General features: G+C 41.2%; 1 protein-coding gene across 1 annotated transcript in view; it reads right to left on the reverse strand.

The window, feature by feature from the left end:
- Nucleotides 1-25,410, reverse strand: part of trabd2b (TraB domain containing 2B) — a 74,117-nt gene that overhangs the window by 43,134 nt on the left and 5,573 nt on the right. The gene's annotated exons all lie outside the window — the stretch shown is intronic.

A 25,410-nucleotide genomic window follows, 5' to 3' on the forward strand; every position in this document is an offset into this window, starting at 1 on the left:
TTTTGAGACCAGCGTCGCTTTTTGGGCTTGTTTTTCCTGCCGCTAAGAAAACTTTGGTTTTCCTACCCTGGCATCTACCTCTTTAAAACAAACACAATATTTCTTCAAGTTCATACAACCAGTTTTTGAAGATTCATATTGCAGTCTACTTGTTCTCTTTCTGGAAACTTAAACTTGTATTACTAGCTAGCTAGCAAGATATTGTAGATAGATAGATTATCCACCAAGAAAATTCCCATGTAAACATTTTTTTCAAAAATTGACATTCAAACCCGACCAATAAATGTAATGGTATTGTTAATTAAATATAGGGCAAGTGGCTAAAATCCCTAGGAGGGGAGTTGGTTATAGTATGATTTTGCAAATGGCCAAAGTCCATGGAAAAGGGCAAGAAATCAAAATGGCCAACAACCTTTGCTGTTAATATGCAGAGGTCCTGTTATGATGATGAACATGCATGCAGTCGAATTTTTTTTTAACTCTCCGCAATACATTTTAGGGTTGTTGCCTCTGAGACCCCTAAAATAAGTATACCGTGAACTCCTGCGTATTCGCAGTCCGCCATTCACAAATTCGTCGACTTACATTTTTTTTCTATGCAACCTATCACAGATATTTGCTGAAAGTTATTTGCATATTTTTTTATGTTGTAGTACTAGTATGATTGTTGTCTTATACTGTTGAAATGATGCATCTCAATTGACAGACTGATATTATGTTTATGATTTATGTTTAAGGGTAACCTTGTAAAATGAGTTTAAAATGAAAGTGTTTTTGGTTCAGGGCCTGTGGTATATTTCTAGTTAAAACTATGAATACACGTAATTGTAAACCTTTTTGGGGGGGTTGCGTCAGTTACTCGCGGCAGGGTTCTGTCCCTATTGCCCTAATGTATACGCTAACCTAAACAACAGTTGTTGCTGTTTCTCGTGAGTCACCAACAAATGTCTTCTCTTTCAAACAGTCACTGAGACAAGCTAGCCTTGCTCGTGCCAGAAGGATAGACGCTAATGTTCGTGCTGCTGTCTGTGCTCACTGCCTCTTGTTTTGGATTAAGGTAATAAGTTTGTTTTCTTTATTTTAGCACCAATTTCCCTCAATTTGTGCATTGCTTTTCACCCATAATTGTACTAATTATGAGAACATGACAGCTAGTCAGCATAAGACTAGATGAGTGAGACCGTGTGTCTCCAGCCCATTTGCAGGGCTGTCTCTTGTCTCAGTTTCCAGAGGTGATGCTCAGCATTTCTTTGGGTCAGAGCATTTCATTCGGAAGCAAACAGCAGCAAGATAATTTTTGCTGAAATGCATTCTGTCTCTCTTCGTGGCTGAAATGTTTTTATGTTCAGGTAAAATACTCCCAAATCTTCAGGTATTTTTTCCAGAATGGATTTCAATGGATTTGACACACCTTGGTGTGCCTTGGCAACAGAGCACAAATATAATCAGCGATATGGGTGTCGGAACCCCCCCAAATGCTAACGCACACAAAGTCAGCGTGCTGCTAAATCTATTATTAGCCCGTGTACAGTCACTTGTGTAAAGACAGTATCATTTACAGTTGCCCGTAATCTGCCAAGTGTGTGGACATGGCTTGAAAAGTAAAAATGGAAGCCATGTGATCTATCTATCGCCAGATGTAAAAGATGTAGGAAAAATGGAAAAGATCTCACTGTGGGGCCCATCAAACGTTTGAAGTGTCAGTCCAACACTAGCAATAACAAACGAAGAGTGCAAATGTGTCAGATTTTTGCCATTGATCTTATACTTAACTTCAAACTTGCGTTGGACTTCATTTCTCAGCAGCCTATAAATCTACACTCCTTAGGGGTGTTGAGAGAGCAATGAAGGCAATTACCGCTGTGATTTCCACATAAGTGAGTCGTCCTATGTGTCAGCTTTGTGGGGGGAAATAAAAAGGCACGGAGAAAAATGGACATGGAGTCAAAGAAAATGTTGTGTTTAAGTCTTGCCGCCACGGTGCTGGTGGTGCCTTCATGGTCTACAAGGACAAAGCAATTATAATCGACCCACGGTCTTCGCGGGGGTTGAGGACCAAGGCTTGCCACAAATAGCGCCCCCATTAAAAAACATTTTGCCTATATTATTACGGTGAACCGCTGTCTATTCGCGATTGGCTATTCACAAAGTCACGTTTTTTCTGGGGAACATCTCATATTTTTTTTTTTTTGCTCTTTCTGTAACACACTCAGATGCTAGGGAGCTCTGGCTAATAAAAAAGTATTAATTGGTCTCAAGGAAGTATGTTGAAGTGACACATCTCAACTACTGTAAGAGGAGTCAGTTTAATTAGCCGAGGTTGTGCATGGAAGTTATGGAAAATCCTTGCGATGGTGTGTTTTTGTTCTGCTGAGTGGCTATGAAAACGCTCAAGCTTAAAATTGAAAAACAAAAGACGGCGGTCTCGTTAGGCTAGAAAATGAGTATGATTACAGCTTGCGAAGGCTAAACGCTTTGTACATGCCTGTACTGATTGGTTCCCAGCGCGACATCGACCAATGAGAGCACGAGCGGATTTATCCCGTGAGCTGATTGTCTGCACATCATCGCAGCCTCACCCAGCATCTTCCCTTGTAGTGTGTCTCGCCAGTCTCGTCCACGCTGTTGTGTTCGCAATAACTTTTTTTGTTTAAGCCATCATTTTTTTGATAAGTTAAGCAAGCCCTTACAATGCTGCCGAAGCGCTGTGCCCCTGCGAAAGCTTCCTCCGACTCGTCTCAAGAGGAAGAAGAAGATGATGACCATCAGCGAAAAGGTCAAACTTTTCGGTTTGATCCAAGACGCCAGACGTTATGCATCTGTGGCACGCCATTATGGCGTGAATGAATCTACAGTGCGGTACATAAAGAAAGCGGAAGAAAACATCTACAAAACTGCTTCAATAACCTTCAATAAGGAAGCGAAACGTGGCGTAATAAGAGAATTGTGAAAATGGAAGCTGCATTGGCAGCTTCTTTGTGACAGACTTGGTGAAGCAACATGTGGCTCATTGCCCAAAGTTGGACTCCCTGTTCCAAGTAACTGTAAGCAATCGTGTGTTTGTGGCTCAATGTTAACTACAAGTCTGAGACAGCAGCTACCGTGTGAGCCGGAAGACCTTATATAATGCATTTCGTGCATCTCCTCTATTCAACCTCTCCTCTTCTGGCAAAAATAATACCAAAAAGACATCCGTTTTAAATTACCATAACAACAATAGTCGCACCTGGTCAACATCCAGTTGTTCCCCATAGACAATAACGGAACGAATGAATCCGACTTAGTCTGTCACAATTTTCCCACCTTTATTAACTTTTTAAAGTAACATTTTTGACATTCTTAAGTGACATACAAGTTGTAAAAATGAGCGTACCTCTATATAACGTTCAAACCACAAAACATTAATATCAAGCAATGGCCGCACTGGACAAAAGTCCAGTGGTGCCTTGAAATACGAGTTTAATTTGTTCCCTGACCCCGCTCGTAACACAAAACACTCATATCTCAAATCATCTTCCCCATCAAAAAGAATGGAAATGCAATTAGGCTGTTTCAGCGTTTTTAAATAAGGAAAATCGGACTCTATAATATTGTTCTTTATAAAAAAAAAAAAACCTACAGCAATGATCTAATGAAATAGAATGTCAAGAATTCGACAGTTTTTGCCCCATTTTTACTTCAGTTTAATGAACAATATGCTGCTCTTTCTGGTGTGTGCACCTTGGCCACCTGAGGGCAGTATAATAGATATGCAGATATCCAGTACAAAACTCCTAAGTAAGCCACAATAATATTAGTCTCTCTTCGCAAAGGAAAAAGAATATATACCTCTGAGTATTGTTATATTTTCTGTCTACCTATGTTGCTCCACCATTTGTGTTCTGCCCCCCCCCCCCAAAAAAAAAAAAAGAAAGAAAAGTCAAAGAAAAAGACACAGACAAGTTCATTCTTTGCTCTCACAAGGTAAGGAAGGCAATGTGCAGTAGTCTGACATCCCCGAAGTTTAGTGCAATTGTGTGACCTTCATTTCCCCCCCCATCCTTTCTACGTGTTGGCAAGTTGATGACAAACACTTGTTTCCACTCCAACTCTCGCTCCCTATGCAATCTCTTTCACAAAGACTGAGTTTTTTTTTGTTTTGTTTTATTTTTTCTGGTTGCCTGTCAACAGCGGCACGCTCGCCTGCGCCTTGTGTCTCCCGACGTGTTGAAACCATTACCTTTGACAATCAGCTAAGGACGGGAGGAGAATTTTTTGGGGAACCCGTGATTTGTTCCAGATCCACATGGCAGCACAACGACAAGGCAATAGTTCTGTTACAGTATATAAAATATGAAGTGTCATGGACACGCTGGGGGAAAAAAACAAAGCTCAAAGATTCAAGTCGTAATTCTACAAGAATAGTCATATTTTCAAGAGAAAAAGATTTGTTTCAAGATAAATCCCATTTTAACAAGGACATTTCAAAATCCCCATCCCAATTAACACCTACTACTCCTTTCAATCAACAGGTCAAAATGATTTTCAAGTCCTGATATTGATGATAATCTGATGTCGATGTGAGAGAATACTGAGTAATTCATTTATTTATTTTTTTAAACCTAAAGTGTAACTTGACAAGATTCTCTTCAATCTACATGACTCATTCTTATGCAGGTAAAATATGACTCGATTCTCACAATCTGATGATATTATGGTATTTCTCAATTGCTAAACCACAAAAGGTAATTGCTTTTTTCGTTATGTACGTTTACAGAGTGACTCAATACAGTGATTAGTGTATATATTACACAAAAAGGTGTTTCAATATGTCAATTTTCAATTATACCGATACTTTTAGGCCTAATACTTGTTTGTGCTAAACAGCTTTTTTGTTTTGCAAAAAGCATTTCTACTGTGAGCAATAAAAATGATTTCGATAGCTTTATAATTTAATCATTTTCTTTTTTTTTCCATGTTGTGTGTAGTGACTGTTCAGTGGTATTTTTCATTTCGATTGACTCGGGGGTCTGTTTTGAGGCAATAGTTTGGTTTTGTGAATGTAGTTTGAATTTTTCAATTTGTGTTTAAGGTTTCGAGAAAATGGGTTCAGGTTTCAAGAAATGTGTTTTAGCACTGGTGAAAAACTGTATTCTATAGAATAAACAACTTTATTCACGTCGTATTCTGACTTTAATGGCAAATATACAACTGTATTTTAAAAAAAAATTCAAATTACTGTATACAACTTTATTCTTGTAATATTACAACTTTTTATCTTTATTTTCTCAAATTGTTCATCAATCAAATTATTCTCATGATTTTAACAACTTTGTTGAAAATATACAACTTTTTTCATAAAAAAATATACAACTTTACTCTCTTATTACGACTTTAATCTAAAAGGTATACAACTTTTTATCTTAAAATATACAACGTTATTCTTGTAATACTATGTCAATCTAAAAATATTAAACTTTTTATCTTGAACATTTTCTTTGCTAACTTTTCTTTACTAACTTTATTTTCCTAGTACTGGGAGAAAATCTTTTTTATAAAACGTAAACAGCTTTTTCCCTCAAATACAGAATACAACTATTCTAAAACGTATGTTATGTCATTTTACGGCTTTGTCGAAAATATACAACTTTTCATTAAAAAAAAATGACTTCATTGTAATATTACAACTTTAATTTACAAAATGTCCTCTTTTTTCTCAAAAATACCCAACTTTGTTCTCATATGAGGACGACTTTAACATCATGGTGTAAGTTCTTTCTTTTTTCACTGTGGCCCTAATACTCGAAAAGAACCTCTAAAAAGTGAACTTTACTTATGAACTACAAATCAATGCTTTGTTAGCCATGTTGTGCCCATTACAGCGGATCCCCGTACAAACATACATTGACCTTAAACCCGACACCCACTGGAAATAAGTCGCTTATACTGTAGCGAGACGAGTCGGAGGATGAAATACGGCTTCATAATGGGACGCTGCCTCGACCGTAGCGCGGGTGGTCTGGCTCAGTGAGTCGACATATGCATCAAGAAGCAATAAGCGCGTGCGCGCAGCCAAGTTAAACTCTACGGAATGATGGTTAGATTGATCTGCTGCTCTCTGATTCTCGGTCTACTCAGCTGTGCACCAGGAATCCGCACTGGGCCAAAGATCTCACCCACCCGCATTCCATTCAACTGGGAAGTCAGAAAATGTTGAGGAAAAGCGTATTGGAACGCAGTTCAGAGTCTGGGCAAACTGATATTCCCGACTTCATTGAGATGCAATAATCTGACATATGACGGCATTCACTTTTTTTCGGCTCCGAGCACCTGAAACAAAGGCCCTATTGAATTTCTTGGGTTTCGTTGTCATTGTTATTCTAAGGACAAATAATTCACAGTTTTGAGAGCGTTCACAAACATGTACCTCATTTTACAGGCCAGTCGCTCGTGGGGAAAAACTGACTGATTTGGGGATTTTTAATTTTTTTTTTTCTATTTGGCAGCATGAAATTGGGAAATGTGTGCAGTGTGGACTCAGCCTAAAAGACAATATAAATCTTATACAATTTATCTGGATTATTGGTTATACTAATTAGATATTACCATTTACCACTGCAAGTAGGTTTTGCATGGGAAATTTACCTGTAGCTATATTACTATATTATGACTTTATTGTTTTAGTATATACAGTGGAGCCCCGCATACTCGCGCTTCGGGACCCAGTTTTAAATTTTGATTTGTTAGTTTTTTCAATTTTCATTTATTAGTTAGTTTTCTTTTTTTGGGCGGAACCAACCCAAAAAAAACTCTCATTGGTGGTTTATTCTCCCTTATTCTATCTTTTTGGGAGTTTAAAAAAAAAAAATTTCCCACTGCAATTATAAAAGGGCGTCAATTATCCACGAGTTTTCGCTTTTCGTGGTCCGGCCCGGTCCCTATCCCCTGTGAATAGCGGGGGTCCGCTGTATTTCTTTTCCGTACTCTGTTGTACTATTCAAACTGTTACCAAATGTGATTTAAGTGCATTCGTCTGGAAAAGCCCAAACTACACGTGTGGACACGTACAGCCCGCAACAAAATACAATCTATGATTATCTGCGTTTTGATTTTGCTGTTTGACACCGAAGTATTTTTGCATGGAAAAATCTATATGTCAATGTAGATATATAGCTATATCATCTCTCTATTAAGTTATTAGTTCAAGTGTATGCAAAGAAAATTAATTACGTCTCATTTGTAAGTGCCGACAGTACAATGAGCTATTCACAAGATGGTCAGCCATTTTTTTGTTTTTGTTTTTAGTGGAATGCTTTGAGGTCGGAACTTCACAGCCGTGTCTAGGCCGACTTAGCTGAGAAACTGTTTTGCGAGTAGATGAGTGTATATCATTTCATATTTTTATAGCATCAATATAGTCTAGACTGACCTGAGGTAGCGCTCCTATTTTTCATACGGGAGGTTGGCAGCATGCTTGACACACCTCTCCATAAAATTCCACTCCATGTGGACGAGAGACCAACGAGCAGCCACCCACTCGGCCCTCGCTAATGAACATCAAGTAAAATGATTGCCACTACTGGCAGCGTTAACAAAAGCCGCTTCATGCAAAAGAGGAATTCGGGGGCCTCACCGCTGCCGATCGGCATCGCGTTACATCGCGCAGGTGTACCTAACAAAGTGGCTGCTGAGTGTCATATCTACGGCGCGCGAGAGCACATTTAACGTGCAGTCAGAGGCCTTTTGCACATAACTTCCACTCGGTGATTTCTTCCCTGCCAGAGACGCGATTTACTCCACTCTATTAATATTTGTGTATTAATAGACTTCTATATTCGAAGACAGCGCATATTCTGGACTCCCCCTCCACCTGCTCGTCATTCATTTGCCTTCCGCCCCATCAGAAGCGGACAATCCCACGTGTGTGAGCGGCACAGCGCGCGCATTCATCTGGCGGCGCACTCGCACGCTGACATGTTTCCCTGCTAATCTGTTTGCACAACTCTGCCGCCAACCACGGCCAATCACACGCTCGGTCGTCCGGTGCAGTGGTTCTCAACCCCTGGTCTGCGGACCGCACCGGTGGGTTGGGGCTGTGCGATTTATCAAAATGTAATCAGGATTTCAATTATGGCTCCTCACGATCATAAAAACATTATCATCGAAGAAAAACCCTTAAAGGTCCCATGCCGTCTATTTTTTAAAATATTTTTCATAATCTTTGTTCTTTTATCGGGTTTGCAAGATAATTTAGGTTGGAAATGCCCAGGATACCCTTTTTAAAGCTTGCCTAGCTGCATGCAGTTATATTGCGGTGTTTTTTTTGTTTTTTTTTGCATCGTATTGATAGTGTCTATAATTGCGACTTGAATAGTGGTGTTCCCAAGCGATAGATCAAGTCGGGTAAATCCCCACTCAAAAAAACAAGTACCAAATTCACATCCTGCCCCTGGCAGACCGGTACTGAGTTGAGGATCATTTGGTAAAGGGCCAAAAAGAAAGAATAACTTTCTTTTAACCGGTCTGTGGAAAAATTGCCGCTTCTTAAAAGGTTTGGGGCCACTGAGGTGGTCGACCGGGAAAAGACGTGAGATGAAGGAAGATGAGAAGTGAGCCACCCACCGAGTCTCGTCGTGCATTGTCTCATCTTTCCCATCTTCTTCCTCTCGCCCATCCTTCCCGGAAAGCTGAGACGACTCACTAAGTACATTTGATTCCTCGTCTCATTTGCTCTCGGTAAACTCTGCCATGTGTACGATATTACGTCTAAACTGTTCCAGTGCTGGAAAAGCCACACTGCCGAGTGACAGGTGAAATTGAGCGTGAGGGCGTGAGGGCGCAGAAGGGACGAAGAACACCTTGAATACAACTGAAAAAAGAGAAAACAGTGGGACCTCACTGTGATATCACTTTGTTTGCATATACACGGTCCTCAGTTCACGATGGTACTGACATGCGGTGTTTAGAACAGTGCGCAATGAACTAATTTGTGCCTCTTGAAAATACAATACATGATGATTCTCTGATGTGTCAAACCGCTGCAGTGGAGCACCAACTATTGGCGAGGAAGGCTTACTCAGCCATTTTTTAAAAAAACATTTTTTTTTTTTTTTTGTGTTGCCTTAAGTATCGGCAGCCTTCGCGAGCACTTGATACCTTGAAATGAGGCCGGTATCAGCCCAATACGATACCTGGTATCGGTACTCGCCCAACTCTATTTATCAGGTCCAATAAATTGACTTTTCGAGATATATATCCCACACTCAAAAACTCAACAAATGTTGGTAGGAGTTCTGTAACTCCCAAAAACCATCTCGCTAATGACACCGAATTGAAAAATATATAATACATAAATCCTGTGTCATTTATCAACATTGAAATTTGGTGACCATGTTTATCATGGATAGACCCACAGAAAAAGTCTCAATAACCCATGTCTGAAAAGACAGGAAGTCTGCCATTTTGGTTTGAAGTGGCTGTGTAAAGGTTATTTTGGCCATTTTGGAGGTCCTTCAAAAACAAAGTACTACTAGAGAATTTGCCCAATGCTACCGAATGGAAACCAAGTATATAGGCAGACAACCAACAATAAATGGCCAAACATTAGAATTTTCGGTATTGCATGTGGGTGGGGGGTAGTGGTAATGTTTGGTGACTCACCTAAAAAACACGCCCTTATTCAGGATATTTTCCAGTGGTCCTTCAAAAATGAATTCGTCCTAAAGATTTTGTCTGACTGCTGCCAAATTGGAACCACGTTTGGTGAAAAATGTGAGTTTTTGTCATGGCATGTGAGCGCAGCTTGATAGCATAGTTTTGATGACTCATCAGAAAACGCAAAACTCTTAATCACTCAATTCCACAAGGTTAGATTGTGATCAAATGTCTTGTATGTTATGTGTTGCCTTGAAGAGACTTGTTTTGCTTCAAAGCAGCAATTTTATGGTCATTTGGGGCATTTGCAGAGGTCCTTCAAAGATGAACGAGTTCTTGAGGTTTAGTACCAAATCACTAGTATAAAATTTGAACCACATATACTAGACAGATTGTAGATAGACAGATGTATGTGGCAGCGAAATATGATGACTCAACAAGAAACAGAAAAGTGTAATAACCCATCTCCACAAGGTCAGATCTTGTTCTTGGTCCCACCCTAAGACTCATTTGAGTATGTAACCAAAATGTTAGTGTCATTTTGGCCATTTCCAGTAGTCCTTCATAGACAATGTTTTCATAGAGATGTTGAGTGGCGCTAAGTGGCGAGAACTCTTTTTTTTTTTTTTTTAAACATTGCATTGCATCTAAATTTGACTATTCACCTTAAAAGGCTCAACTATAATAACTCAGTTTCACAAGCCCAGGTCAAATTTCTTGTAGGTGACAATGTGAAATGTGAGGAGGCAATAACTCGACTTTTTCACTATCACTGATTTTCTTCATATTCGGTATTCTAACGTCAATTCCGCCATTCAGACATGTAAGGGCCTGTTCATCTTTGCCTGCAGCTTTGTTTTTCTTTTCCTCCCTTAAGACCACTACCATCAACCTGGACTATGTGATTTTCCTCACTCTGATATTCTGCTACCCTTTGTATTCCCGCCTTCTCATGATTCCTTTCCTCCCGTGGTAAGGATTGACCAGGTCACACGTCCAATGCAGGGTATCCTAAATTATCTTTGCTTTCTCTACTCCCGAATGTGAGATGGAGAAGAATCCAACAATATTCAATGATTCAACTTCCTGTTCATGATCCTGATATTGTTACCGTCACCAAATATCTCAAATATCTGGATATGTTCTCCCACCTGCCTATCCTATTAAATGTCATCTGCGCAGACTAATTGGCTCAGGGTGGTGTCGTTGCACATTGAGCTGCTTGAGAGGGTAAATTCAGGGGGCTACTATGAGTTTATCCAAAGGGATAGGGGGGGGGGGGGGGGGGGGTCATAGGGAGGCTAACGAGGGAGGCAACCGCCCCCTTCAGTCAATCAGGCTCAGAGAAAGTCCTGGGAATTTCAGGGGTTGAAGTGCTGTTCTGAACACGTAGACGTCTCTCACCCTCACCCTTCTCTCCTGGAACGGTCGCTGGGCAAAAGCGTCATAAAACACGTCCATTAACCAGCGGGATCAGACCGATTTTAATGAAGGCTGATGTAACGTGAGGCTGCCTGTCCCGAACAGACAGCTGGCTTCTTTTTTTTAGTGTTTTCCTTGAATTCTAACTGACCCGCAGGGTTTTAAGAAGAAGCCCCCCCCCCCACCGACCCCTACGCTATTGCGTACTCACTCTTGGGTGTCATCTAACACAGTAGGACATCAACTGATGTGTAATGGTACCAGAACCTTCGGCCTCACTGCCTCCTCTTCATATTGTCTTGCCTTTTTGTTTCTTTGCTCCTCTATTGTCCATTTTCTTAACATGAGGTGGAAAGGTGGAATAGTAGTTTGCATGTCTGCCTCGCAGTTCTGGGTTTGAATCTCAGTTCACGCCTTCGTATTTGGAGTTTGCATGTTCTCCCCTTGCTTGCGTAGTATTCTTTTCCAAATACTCTGGCTAGATCCCGGCTGAGTTCGGGCGAGAGGCGGGGTACAACCTGGACTGGTAGTCAGCCAATCACAGGTCAAATGCAGTATAGGAAAAACAAGCATTTACCCTCGGGGACAGTTTCGAGTCTTGGGTTTTCTCTGGGTACTCCGGCCTTTGGCGGTCGTGGCTTGAATGATGCTCCGTACGAGCCCTTTGTGGATTACTTATATTGTGTTTTACCATCATTTTGTGAAAAATAAAATCTCACTAGTGAGAATTTAGTCAGCTTGGTTAAAGTGCTTCTGCAGTCTAGGTTCTATTTATGTGTACTAATTTACTAATATGTTTGTAATAGTTTTCCCCCATCATTTTGAAGCTTTAGGGTTTTATTTGCCTTTTTCAAGTCATACCCCCCAATAATTTCAATGACTAGAAATGTATTGCTCTCGTCCAAAATCTTACTAAATTCATACGTGAACCGCCTCTAATTACCAACCTACTCCTCCAAGTGACTGGTCAGCTAAAAATAAAAGGCATGATGCAAGAAGGGCGCAGAACACGAGAGCCCAAACGATGTCGAGAGGTGAGCAAGGCGTTGCTGAAGCGCTCCACTGGCTTGTGTATAACGGGGGCAAGGCGAAGGGAGCACAGGAGATGCATGGGTCATATTAGAAGTGGGTTCAGTGAGAGGGCTCCGCTAATTCCACTTCATCCTCGACAAGCCTGCCTCACATGCGCGCACACACACACACACACACACACACACACACACATACACTAGCTCTCTGCTGGCACCTATTTATGACTGCTTGTCAGTGTGTGTGTGTGTGTGTGTGTCTGAGTGAGAGTGAGAGAGGGGTGTGTTAGTATGCACGACCCCGGACGCTGAGTTCATGTGAGACCAACAAGTGTCCCACATGGAAAGTTGCATGCCTAGGCACACTGGAAATCTTTTTTGTTCCTCCACACACCTGTGCCGTACACAGACTTTCTTGAGAATGTGCAGGCCACTGTCCAGCGTTAAACACCCCGAGATCAACGTTATAAACTGACCTGCAGAGAACTACAATGGACCCTCAGAACTCCTAATTGATTGTTGGGTGCTTTGTTTTGGATTTGCTGTTATTTTTCCTCATTTCAAATAATGGAAAAAGAATGAATCCAATTCAGGTGTTGCACTTTTTGGCCATAATAAACCATTTAACCATTTTGTCATAGTTATTGTCACTTAATAGGAACGCTATTTGTCTTGATATTTGTAATAGAAATTTACCAGAATAGCCTGCTACATGTATTCGGATTATTGATGCCCCCAAAATGTTTATAATTGCCTATATTAATAGTTTCAATTGTAAATATACCACAACTATGATCAACTATATGATAACTATGATCCCAAAACATTTTTTTCATTTCAAACACATCTCACAACAGAACCCTTCAAAATGGCTTACAGATGTTTTAATCTATAGAAGATGCACCTGTATGTCGCCTTCAAAACCCGCAAAAATACCAATTGTCAAGCAATCACTAGACATCCAACATTAGTTAGCTTGATATTTTTAATAGCCGGGCAGCAGAGCAAAAACATACAAATGCAGCGAAGACATACAAGTGTATAACTTTAACATACCTCCTCGACAACAATTACTGCTTTCCTATTAGCGAGGGCTTTGGCGGCATCTTGTGGCATTTTATGGAATTACAGAACGCGCACAAAAAAACACAAATAGGTGAGTTGTTCAGCAAATAGCTGAGCTAGGATTCACAAAAAACATGCAAATCGGGGAACTTGTGAATCGGCGAGGGTTTGCTGCATTTGTCATAAGACTTGGTTAAGCAGCATGTGACTCATTAACCTAAATTATTGAACGCCAGTTAAGATGTATTTGGCTTATTGTTTCAGTTTTGTCGAACAGCAGCTGCCGTGTTAGCCAGAAGACCTTGTATAGTGCATTCCATGCATCTTCAAGGTACAACCTCTCCTCTTCTTTCAGGAATCAAGCAAAAAATATTGTTATGACATTATTTTAAGTATTTCCATGGTCCGTGGGTCTGGTGTACTGTCTGTTGTATAGTAAGAAAAACACTCAAACATACACACGCACATCAAAGGTGCTATCCTGGGTTTGGACCTCATTCATCTATTTCAACTAAAGATGAACTAAAGTTATAAAACAGTGACATCCCAAAAGACAACAACATTCCAGAGGGGCCAAGTGGGTCTCAGAGGAAATCAGTCAGTCACATTCCAGCCTGTGATCAATCAGCCTGTGGCCCAGACAACCTGAGATTAACCTCACGCAGTCCTTCTGGAAAACTACCTGTCTTCCATCCCTAAACAACCCCTCACCGCTGGTGTGTCACCTTTGATTGGAAAAGCAGAAATGCAGTGTACAATGGTGGATGGTTTTGTTATTCATCCCCAGGGAAATTCATGGCCTTTGCGCTGACTGTAGCAAAGAGCCCGCTCTTGTTAGAATTCAGTGTCGAATATTTTCAATGGAAATCTAATTCGAAGATTTTGCAGGTTAGGTATTTACATTACATTTACGGCTCCGTTTCAGGACACCGTGGACCAAACTGGATGGGCTTGAGACAATGCGGGGATGGCCAATAGATTTTTAAACTGGCGACAAATTAGCTAATATATGCCCCCTGGAGACGGGCCTGGCACAGGAGCTTAATTCGACTGTGCCAGGGCTCCAAAGCTGTCCGGCGTCCACATTTTATCTGTAGAAAGCCTTGACAGAATGTGAGAAATGTGGGAGACCAACAGAATGTGGCGGGCAGGGAGTGAATGTACTGGCATCTGTGGTGAAGCGTGGGCCAAGCCGCAGGGCGCCCATTACGGATGGCGTTAATGTAGGGCAGCGCTCGGCATTGTTATTAGAACCCATTTTTCGTATGATCTGCTAAATTCTTGTGAGAGCATTCATGTACTTGGTGGTACATGAATGCAGTCTAAGGCCCTGATTCCCAAACACTGTACTTAAAGAAATTATCCAGTTTCACTATTTTGGTTCCAAAATGATTAATGTATTTAATACAGTGGACCTCGATTTAACAGACCAGGAAAGAACGGACTTTGAATTTAATGGACAGAAACTAGTTTCCGAGACTGGGACCACCCCTCCCAAGCAACAGTGATAACGGCACAGTCACAGCAGTATTAGAAAATCACAGCAATGTTTAAATTTTGCTCAGATAAACTTCAAAACCTGTCCACGCTTTTTTATATTTACTTACAATAATAATGTTGGAGCTGTTTTTAAACCACCGAAAAAAAAGTACAAAATAATAATTTTGTTTTACTGGATGTTTTTAGGCCATGAAAAGAAGTGCTTCAAATGCATGGACAAACGGCTTTAACGGACGACGCCTCACCTCTATTAAGTCCGTTAAATCGAGGTTCCACCTTACAAACATCTTTGTTCCTCTTTTTATGGCAAGATGGCGGCGCAAGCAGTCGCAGCGACCCGGCCGCTCTTCAAGTTGCAGCAAAGTTAGTAGTTTTAGCAGGCTTTTTTTGTTTGTTTGTTTGTGTATTTTTACCTCCATTCTCCTGAGTGTGAACAGCCATCTTTAACCTCTCGCTATTGGAGTCTGTAGTCTCCACCTGCCTTAAATCAACCACCATTGTCCCAGTACCCAAAAAATACAGTGAGCTCCCCGAATGACTATTGCCCAGTTGCTCTAACACCAAATGTCTGGAGAGACTATCCTGTCTCACAACAAGGACGCTCTTCCTGATGACCTCGATCCCCATCAGTTTGCACACAGGGCAAACAGTTCAGCAGAAGATGCAATCAGCACAGCACTCCACACAGCCCTCACACACCTGGATAGTGCGAACATCTATGCGAGGATGCTCTTTGTGGATTTCAGCTGTGCACATACGCTCATACTTGTACCCCATAAATTGGTTACAAAGCTGAGCAACCTGGGCATCGGCCAGTCACTGCGCACCAGGACACTGGACTTGCTCAGCAACAGAACCCACAATGTCAGAATGGGAAACAACACCTCCTCCACTCTCATCCTGAACACGGGAACACCTCAGGGGTGTGTCTTCAGCCCCCACCTTTACTCCCTATTTGCATATGACTGCTCTCCCATTCACCCCAACAAATATCTGGAAAAATTGTGCTATACCCATATGCATAACTACATATACAGTAATATGGTCATTCTCCCAAATGTGAACAACTGTTTGTTGTGTAAATGCTGTCTTTGGATAATTGTGCTTATTTCTTTTTTTTTTTTTTTTTTTTACCTCAAAACTGCAAATTATGGATGCCAAACTGATTTTCATTGTTCTTGTGACAGTGACAATAAGGTTCTATTCTATTGTTTTCTTTTCTGTTTTATTCTATTCTATCCCATGCCAGCGACATATAATGACAGGCAGAACAAATAAATGCTCTTCCATTAGATGGCAGAAGGTACAATTAACCTGTGTATCCACGCCCGGCATTCATACAACAGAATAATACCTTTGTGTTGAAACTCACAGAAATGACAGCAGCTCCCTCTAGTTAAATCTCCAATTAAGACTTATTACTATACTCTCGAATTTGGTTAAACTGCACCTAGTATGCAACTAGTTTCATGACCTGCCACGCCCCCTTACATCTGGATTTTGGCCTGATTTTCTGCTGCTTTTCTCAGATTTTAGAACAAACACCTTTTTTCTTCAGATTTTTGTATTAGTTGGTCTATTTAGCTCTTTCAACTTTCGACAAAAAGACTTTTTGACTTTGACGCCTCACTGATTTTTCCCGCCCGCAATCAGACTGTTTTCTGGCTTTCACTGTGTTTTCTTGTTTTATCGCATGTTTTCCTTCATTCATGTAAAATTCAATTCATGTAAAAACACTGTGATTTATCCCCAGTACACTTACGTCCCTTGTTTTCTCCGCATCTCCGTCTCACAGGCAGCCTGCAGAGTCCTGGCCAGCATGTAATTGTCTAAATGCTTCTGGATGGTAGCGGGCTATTTGGTAATTAAGGGGGCCAATTAAGTCATTAGTGCAACAGTGGGACCGCCGTCTGCCTGCCGACACGAGCAGATGATCGGGGTTGATACACACTGCCTTGCAGTTTTTCCACATATTTGCGCAGGTAATTACAGCTTGTATGTGAAACAACCTCAGATGTCCTGCTTAAAGAGAGGAAACGCGTATGCCTGCACACTTTAAAGCAAATCTCCTGCTCCGCCATCCCCCTTTTTCCTGTGTGTGTGTGTGTGTGTGTGTGTGTGTATGTTGTGTGGAGATGAGCAGTGGGTGAGCGGCAGGACAACAGCAGCCTTAGGACATGTCAGGCAGAATGATTGAGTGAGGAGAAGCAGCAGCAGAAGTTCAAACACAGAATCCTTCTCTGTAGCCCTGACTCATCAGATGCTTCATTAGGAACACCTTAGCGATCAGCTTCCTCCCACAGTCCAAAAACATATTATATATTATCTAAAATGTTCCATGGGTGTGAAATGGGTTTAAATGAAGTAACACTCAAAATGATTCATACCCTGGCCAAATTTGGGGTGAATGTGTTTTTGTTGTTGTTTTTTTAAGGTGTAAATGACAAGACTGTAAGAAGTTGTTGTTGTTGTTGTTGTTGTTTTAATCAGTTTCTCAATACATGCACATATCCAAAATTCTAACTCTATAGTCTATTAGAATACTCTAGATCAGGGGTGTGCAGACTTTAGTCCTCAAAAGCAATGTTTGATTTTTAAATTGAACAGATGGCATAGTCAAAAGTAAAATGGTTTATTTTAATAATAAAATAAAGAATCCACAGTTTTAATTGTTTTTTGAATTTAATTGAACTATAATCAATTGACAATTATTGAATACAATAAATACAAATGTTTGTGTGCCAAATTATTTTACTAATATTTGTTGTTTTATTATTTACAATAAATCAACTGAACAATTTGTAATAAATACAAAATAAATAAAAAAAATACGTTCATTTGAATGAAAACATAAAAATAAATGAATGCAACAAATATTGCAGGACTATTGATAATGTGATTGCATGGTGGGCCGTATTAAGAAATGGATCAGGCCATACTTTGCCCACCCCCTGTTGTGCAAAAGATTTTTTTTCCCTCAAAATTGTCAGGGATAGCAACAATTTTCAAACTGTAGAAAACAATCAAACGGGCAAATGTGTGTTATTTCCAGTCTCTATATTTAACATTAAAAAAGATCACTTAAACTCCAAAATTCGGCCATGCTAGGAATTAATTTGGGCTTACTCTAACTGTGTGTTTAATGTAAAAAAATAAAAAAATAAAAAAACAATGCATAGCTTGTGACAGCAGACGGTAGCCCTCTGTGATCACCTGTATTCAGTAAAAGCAATGCAAAGATATGACATAATTTATTGTAAATTATTTTGTGGACCCCAAGTTACTGCTTAAAGACCCCATCTGAGAACAACTCTTGGAGTTGTCCGGTCAACTCCGGTCAAGGTACACTGATGGAAGTGGGCACTCTGCTTGAAGCTGTCAAATGAGCTCCACCTTACCAGCAGGACGACACCCTCCTGCTGTCATCTCCTCCATGATAGTCGGATGTCCACCAACAACAATTAGTCACATCTTTCAAGTCCAAACTGGTGCAAACCTTCCTCAAAGATTGGCCTCCGTGCTCCGCTGCCCAGACTGACCCCGGCAAACTGCCAGTCTCCGAAGCGCTCTGCTGCACCTCTGACTCCCATACCACCTCCCACGTGACCCCTGAACCCCTGCCCAGGAGTCAGGCGCCACCGATATGATCCTTTTTTTTTTTCTCCGACGCGGGCCGGTGGCCTCAACTTACAATGTGACCCAGGGAAAATAAAAAGGGTGTTTATTTGCTGGGAGGCCCACAGACTGGAGCCACCCTGGAGATACCTGAGCTGTTTTGTGGCATATCTATGTCTTTGAACAATAGGCCGTGATGGCAATAACATTATCTGTGGAGGCCTTGGTTTTAGACAATAACACAATATATGTTGTAAATGTTTAGTTTGAGAGTAACCTTTAACTTGGAGTGGCTTTAAACGGCTTGAAGCCTCCTTTTTGGAGAACTGTTCACTATCTTCCGAACTGCAGCTTGTTGTGAACTGAGTTGAGTTCACTGCCACCATACAATGCTTGTATCTTACATTTTTGCTTGCAAGTCAAAGCAATAAATCGGCGGAACAACTGCTCATATCTTGAATGACTCATGAGCAGCATGTAATTACTTACTCTCCAACGTAAGTAATTACATGTAACAAGATTACGTAATTTTAGGGCTGCACGATTATGGCCAAAATAATCATCATAATATTGTAATCACGATTATTAATCACGATTATTCCTCATCAGGGAAATGTTTTTATTTGATTGTACTATTTTTCAACAAACAATATGTAACATGAATATTTAAATAAGAATAAATGATAGACATTAATAAAAATAAATGTACCCTAAAAAATTCTACTTGACCAAGGTTGAACGGAATAAATGCACTATTACAAAGTGCAATCATGAATTGCAACTTAATGGAAGCATCCATCCATCCATTTTCTGAGCCGCTTCTCCTCATTAGGGTTGCGGGCGTGCTGGAGCCTATCCCAGTTGTCATCGGGCAGGAGGCGGGGTACACCCTGAACTGGTTGCCAGCCAATCGCAGGGCACATACAAACAAACAACCATTCGCACTCACAGTCACACCTACAGGCAATTTAGAGTCTCCAATTCATGCATGTTTTGGGGATGTGGGAGGAAACCGGAGTGCCCGGAGAAAACCCACGCAGGCACGGGGAGAACATGCAAACTCCACACAGGCGGGGTCAGGGATTGAACCCCGCTCCTCAGAACTGTGAGGACGCTCTAACCAGCAAATACAGTGAATCCATGAAATGCAATAACATTAGGCTGTAAGCATCGACTTTTCATTTGAAAATCCTCTTTGTCAATAGAGTGAATTGTCAAAGACTCTACGTCGCCATTGTTCTGCTGGACCATTGGTCAGTTGTGATTGGTCACAAAACTGTAAATAACTCGACAGTGATTTCCCTTTCGACTTACTCTCAGGGTTTTTTCATTGCAGGCAGGTCAGCCGAAAAGTTTGCTTTTAAGCTTTGGAAGTTGGCACCGGAGCGCAGTGCCGGAGCGTAATGAAGCCTTAACCATACGTTCGCCCCCTGGTGGCTGGCTGACTTGGTTGTGGGCACTGCTACAAATGAAGCACTTTTCATACTTAGCAGCGCCCGCATTTTAAATGTTAAAAAAAAAAATCAAAAATGCCGTTAGTTAATCATGGCAGCCAAAATCGCGATCATGTTTAAAATTGTATTCATTGTGTAGCCCTACGTAATTTGATGACAAAATGTATGTAATTGTAATTCTTTACATTACTGGGAGAAAACGTGTAAATGAATGACAGTTGCTTTTGGAAAGTTCCATGATTACAATTTTTTGTTACATTTAAAAAATAGATGCAAAAGCTCAGATTTTGTTATTTTTTTGCATATCACATCCTCCTCCTAAAGCCGACGCTTGTGATTGGCTCACTCTGGTCATGTGCCATTCTGCCGGAGTCTCAAACATGACATATTTTTTCAAATATGACCTAGAAGCGCCACTTTGTGGTCCAATCTGTTAGTTTGTCTGCGATTTTGAAAATGTTAGACTAATAGTTACACTTTTGAACCGTTTTGACTATTTCGTGGAATATTCACCGAGTTGTCATATAAAGCGCAATATATAGCTATATATGCAAACACATTTTTATGTATTTCACATTTCATCATGTTGTGTTACTGTATCAGTTTATTTTTTTTTGTGCAAAGACCAAATATGTGGTTAATTCCAAAATCATGATCTATGGTTTTAATCTTAATCAAATTCATCTTTAATTTAGGAATTGAAATACTTAACACTACTATTAGATTTCCCACAGGGTAACTTGTAATTGTAACTAACTACATTTCCAGAATTTTCATTTCCAAACTGCTCATAAGTCAGGGCACTCGTATCTCAAGCTATTACATTTTGACTTATATGGTCTCCATGTGCCTTCGAAGAGAGACAATTTTGCGGTTGTGCAGCTCGCACCCTTTAACAAGTCTTCGCATTCTCCAGACCGAGTGCCGCGCGCATTAAGCAACAGTCTTCACAGCTGACCGCAGAACCCGATTGTCAAGCTACTTCAGTCTCAACGTAACTAGACAAGAAGCATGCGCCATGACCGGCCATTGTTTTCACATTCTGTGAAGTCGCTCCTGCGTGATGAGACGGCCACACCTCGCTGTGATCTCCAGGGCCTGTGAAGAGGTCCCGAGCAGACCGGAGCTGTCATTAGAGCACAATGACCGCTTTGATGCACCGACGACTCGCCGCTATTAGCACCATCGCCACTACAAACAGGGCTCTACCATGGCTGCAGTAACAGTACGGAGACCAGGTGCTTACAGATGATGAATTACCGCTTCTCTTGTTTCTAAAGAGTCCATTGCGAAAGTCAGCCGCAGAAAATTTTAAGCTGCTTTTATTGGGAACAAATAGCATGTTGGCCAGCAGCGTTTGGAAGTGTTCCCAAGACGGATTTCCCTTTTTAACGTGGCTCATGTTTCAGATTAGCTCAAGCAGCGACCACACAAGCTCAGTCGGTCTCCATCTCACTTGACTTCCCTCTGATTCCCACCCACCGCCTTCACGTCTGTCCGCGACGTACCTCTCTGACCTCGTCGCTCTTAGGGAGCCAATCAACCATTGTGTTCAGATTTAATCACAAATTGTTATAATTGACAATAATGGTTTCCATGTCAGCTGGGCTTGCGCACACATATTTGGAAACAAGCTTGGAAGCTAAGGGATCTTCAACAAAACGTTCCATGGCACTGAAACATTTGAGCATTTGGCAAAAATTAGGAGTTTACACAAGGAGTACATTACACACTATTGGACCCCTACATGTTCATTTATGGCGGCACGGTGGACGACTGGTTAGAGCGTCTGCCCCACAGTTCTGAGGACGGGGGTTCAATCCCCGGCCCCGCCAGTGTGGAGTTTGCATGTTCTCCCCGTGCCTGCGTGGGTTTTCTCCGGGCACTCCGGTTTCCTCCCACATCCCAAAAACATGCATGCTAGGTTAATTGACAACTCTAAATTGCCCGTAGGTGTGAATGTGAGTGTGAATGGTTGTTTGTTTGTATGTGCCCTGCGATTGGCTGGCAACCAGTTCAGGGTGTACCCCGCCTCCTGCCCGATGATAGCTGGGATAGGCTCCAGCATGCCCGCGACCCGAGTGAGGAGAAGTGGATCAGAAAATGGATGGATGGATGGATGGATGGATGGATGGATGTTCATTTCTACCCAGTTCCCATAGAGCCAAGGTTATACTGTAATTCCAACCCTGCCTCAACTGTTATTAAACCATTGTTGTGTTGGAGATGTACAGTAATCGCAAAAACTTGGCAGATACAGTGTTTAGACAAAAGTTTTTTTGGGACATGCCTCTTAATCAGTCATTTAACCAATCAGGGTTTGACTGCATGCATTAGTTTCTTCTAAACCTTAACTCCTCAAGACATTTTCGACAACTGTATGCTTTCAAATTGGCGTCGACAATTTGTGTTTGGAGTGGTGTGGAAGAAAAGAGATTGAATGTCAGGTTCTCTCGGGTTGGAAAGAAAATTCGAAAAAGACCGGACCCCAGATTCGTTCGTCGAACATTAATCGTTATAATGCTGTATATGTATACATACACACACATATATATATATATATATATATATATATATATATATATATATATATATATATTTGACTTTTCGTTGATCGGATCAGCCGATATTTTTTATTTCATGCAAATTTGTGTGATCCGCTGCAATGTGTTAATACGCAGATCCCATCAGAACAGCAAATTAAGACATTACAGCCGACACGATCTCGTTTGCTGTGGGGACATTGCTTGTCGGCGTCGTGTATGTTTGAGTCCAACAGCTACTTGTGTTTATGCTTTCCGTCCTTGAAACACATGCACAGTAGTGGTAATCCGGGTCAACCGTGATATAACCGGTAGACCTACGGCTACCAGAATCACGGCTAATCCTTGTTAGCACCGAAGCCCGAAGGTTCCGTAGTAAAGAAGGATAAGATGCAAAATCTTCGAGACAGAAATTGCCTTAATAGCAGCACGACAGTGATGGACGACCATGTAAATAGGAAACACGTTCTGGCTGATTCTATTTCTCACAAGGAGGCACAGTCATCTCTGTAAGCTATTTGGCTAGTTAGCCGCTAAAATGTCAACGTTGGCGCGCTACTTGCTTGTAGCTGTAAACTTTAACATGAGGTTAAGGCTAAAGATGCCAATTTCATTAGCCATAGCGCACAGGTTACGTGTTTGATGTAGCGTTATAACTATAGATATGAATAGAAGACTAGCAGGCTAAATAAACAACGAGCCTACATGACGGATACATAGAGTACATTGCTCCATCTTGAGATCGGATCGGCGATGATTAAACTCAGTAGTCGGTCGGTGATCGGTACCAAAAATTGTGATCATCTAAGGCCTATATATGCAAACGCCACACAGGAAAAGCAGAGCTGAGATTCAAACCCCGAACCTTAACATTTTGTTAGAGATATGAAAAGCACTCACAACAACATATTTTCTTCCATTTTCACTTTTTGTGGGTGTATTGGCCAGAGTGCCAATATTTTTGTCCGTGCAGTGTATAAAAGGATGCTTGGCTTACTACTGCACTAAATTCGGGCATTCCATCTTCTAACTGTGCAAATTGCAAAGCCCTCCAACAGCATCCTTCTCCACGCTGACGAGGACTGCTGAGCTTATTTAGAGAGCCGCAAAGCTTCTTGGCACGCAAGGGGCGCGCATACATTGTCACTGACAGCATCGTTAGGAGGTTCCGATGAAAGCGAAGATGCTGGGATGGTAGTTTGTTCCTAAAACTAGCCTCCGGGTCCCCTTTGACCTATCACGTGGATGATCAGGCCCTTACATATTCCGTTGTGTGCGAAATGGAGAGTTGAGTGTGTGTGGACATGGCGTGCATACAAAGCACATGTGGCGGAGCTGAGGGAGTCTTGCATAACTGAGATATTTCTCCTCCTCCGTGGAGATCAAAGAGCGAAGGAGAACATAAATTACAACGCGGCGTCTTCCTCATGCTGTCAGGTCTCTTTGCTGATTTTTATGGGACCCACCACGAGAGGAATAGTTTAGGATTAGCATCGCTCATTATTTAATCCGTTGCACGCACCCTTAATTTGTTCATCCCAAAACGATTAATTAAAGATTGGTGTTTTGCTCGTGGTGGGATGGGTTAGTTCCCGTTATCTTTTGGTCGTTCATCACAAGTCCCACCGAAAGCCAGAGAACATGTTTGCGTTCATGGAAGAGAGAGCATTGTGCTCTTCTCACCTTGTCCAATCTGTTCTTTTTGCCAACATCGGTCAGCCTGACACCCTCTATGTGCACTGTGTTTGTCGACGCAGGCGCTGGGAGATCCATAACCGTAAAGCTGTCACCGACAGAGACGTTTTAATCACTTTTTTTCCCCTCCTAATGTTTTCTTCTCTCACATTTCTTTGGGAAAGGCATCCAGGCACACTGCTGAATTTCTCCTTTGGATTCTGGTGCCTTATGGTTTTTGGCTTGTATGTATCTTCTCATGCCCCCGAAAGGCCTGGTATGTCGTTGCCAATTTACCTCCTTTTAGCTATTAAGACAAAGGTTGCTGCCATGCTCCGACCACACACAAATCTTTCACAATCTAGTGTCACTTATCTGTCTAGTATCCATTCGAATTTGGGGGCAATCCAACAACATTTCTCGAGGATGTTTGTCTTTGAAGGACAGCTGGATATTGTCTTATTGACCCTAAAATGGTCGCTTCAAACTAAAGTGGATGATTTCCTGTCTTTTCAGGCACAGGTTCTTGTGACTTTTTGTGAGACTTCTTGTAATAAACATGACTACCAACTTTCATATTGCTCAGTGAAACTGACTTTGAGGGCTAAAAACTGAAACACGTCTTCTAGAAAGTGATTTTTGGGGTTCATGTGGTTTAAATGTAAATGTTCACCTAGATTACAAAATGTGTTTTTTTAGTATGAGAAAACCTCAAAATGCCGTAAGGATTACAAAATGCTATTTCAAGAGGCCTAATTACAACCTGATCTGAGAGAGACACAGTATATGCATAGGACGTTGGTAAATGGAATTTGCCATGTTACATTTACATCGTTGCCAAATTTACAATTTGAATCTGATACAAATTTAACTTTAACATATTTTATTCTAAGTGAGGAAAAGTTTTGGAGCTACAGTGTTGAATGTTTTGAACGTTTTTTTTTCTGTGGAACATATCTTCAGCTATTGTCGAAAACAAAACAAAACTCTTATCTACATTTTGGTGCTTTTTTTTGAAATGCCCTAAGATGCCACACGATAGTGCCAAAGCCCTGGCTAATAGGAAAGTAGTAACTGGTGTCAAAGAAGTATGTTGAACTGAAGCACGTTGACTGTTGTAAGGTTTTTGCATTTCAGAGAGGAGCTAAATTTAGTCTGGGTTGTTAGCGGAAATTACAGCGGGCCTTATTTTCGTTATCTGACAAACTGGCAAACAGCAGCAGGCCTAGAGCTTGCATGAAAATCAGAATCTGCTGGCGTTTGAGCCCCGCTGCAGATGAGCGGTCTATGAAAATAGGGCCTGGGGAGGCTTCGCTGTTGGTGGCTATTAAAAACTCAAGCCAAAAACAGTAAAGATCTCGTTATTGCTGAGACAATTGGTATTTTCACAGATTGCCAAAGCGATATACATTATCACTTCCGGTAAATCTTTGTGGCGTCAAATGATCTGATGGCCATTTATTTGTAATTGTGACA

This window comes from Phyllopteryx taeniolatus, chromosome 7 (genome assembly GCF_024500385.1).
Source record: "Phyllopteryx taeniolatus isolate TA_2022b chromosome 7, UOR_Ptae_1.2, whole genome shotgun sequence".
Taxonomy (NCBI): domain Eukaryota; kingdom Metazoa; phylum Chordata; class Actinopteri; order Syngnathiformes; family Syngnathidae; genus Phyllopteryx; species Phyllopteryx taeniolatus.